We start from the raw sequence: 1,335 nt of genomic DNA on the forward strand, positions 1-1,335 counted from the left end.
ATATATAATGTATATCAACAACCCATTACAATGTACTATATACATATATATAATGTATATCAACAATCCATTACAATGTACTATATACATATATATAATGTATATCAACAATCCATTACAATGTACTATATACATATATATAATGTATATCAACAGTCCTTTACAATGTAATATATACATATATATAATGTATATCAACAGTCCATTACAATATACTATATACATATATATAATGTATATCAACAATCCATTACAATGTACTATATATAATGTATAGGTATATCAACAATCCATTACAACATAATTGTGTTTGTACTTTAGAATTACTTATCCCACTTTTTACTGAATATTTGTTCTAAATGGACAAAACTCGTTAACTCTCTGCAACTTGTGCAAAATTTTCTTGCTGTGAGATTAATATCAAAAGTTGTCAACAGGTGTCAATAGCATCGCTATTATTGGCCGTGTAACTTTATGACTTGGAACTAAACGAGAATATACTAGAATTATCTTGACAAAAATCAATAAGGTTTAATAACTCTACTTATCGTGTATATATAAATTCATCCTCAATGAACATTTTGTTTTTATATCCGTACGAATATTGATCCAATCTTTCAGGATAGTTTTTTTTTTCTCGTCATTTTGACCTTAGTCTCAGTGAATTAGGAGTCGGCCGATAATTGTTGGAAACCAAGCGGGTTTTTACACCCAGTCAACAAGTAACTGTTCGATTGTAGAGATTCGAACTCGCGACCCTCAAATTGCGAGTCAAGCGCCTTAACCGACAGGTCACGCCAAGCCTTTCAGAAAGGTACTAGTTGTTTTTCATGTCCTGTTTATGTCTGTCTTAATAATGTATTTACTTCCAGCATTATCTTTACTTTTTGTTATTATCCAAACAATAGAAATTAACTCGACGAAATTAAATTAGGCGCGAGTTAAACATTTGGTCAAATTCTGCTGGTTATCCCTTTTAATTCGAATATAACAACTTTGTGGCAGATTATCCCTTCTAATTCGAATATAACAACTTTGTGGCAGATTATCCCTTCTAACTCGGATATAACAACTTTGTAGCTGGTTATCCCTTCTAATTCGGATATAACAACTTTGTAGCTGTTATCCCTTCTAATTCGAATATAACAACTTTGTGGCAGATTATCCCATCTAATTCGAATATAACAACTTTGTAGCTGGTTATCCCTTATAATTCGGATATAACAACTTTGTGGCAGATTATCCCTTCTAATTCGAATATAACAACTTTGTGGCAGATTATCCCTTCTAATTCGAATATAACAACTTTGTGGCAGATTATCCCTTCTAATTCTA

This window comes from Limulus polyphemus, unplaced genomic scaffold (genome assembly GCF_000517525.1).
Source record: "Limulus polyphemus unplaced genomic scaffold, Limulus_polyphemus-2.1.2 Scaffold4314, whole genome shotgun sequence".
Taxonomy (NCBI): domain Eukaryota; kingdom Metazoa; phylum Arthropoda; class Merostomata; order Xiphosura; family Limulidae; genus Limulus; species Limulus polyphemus.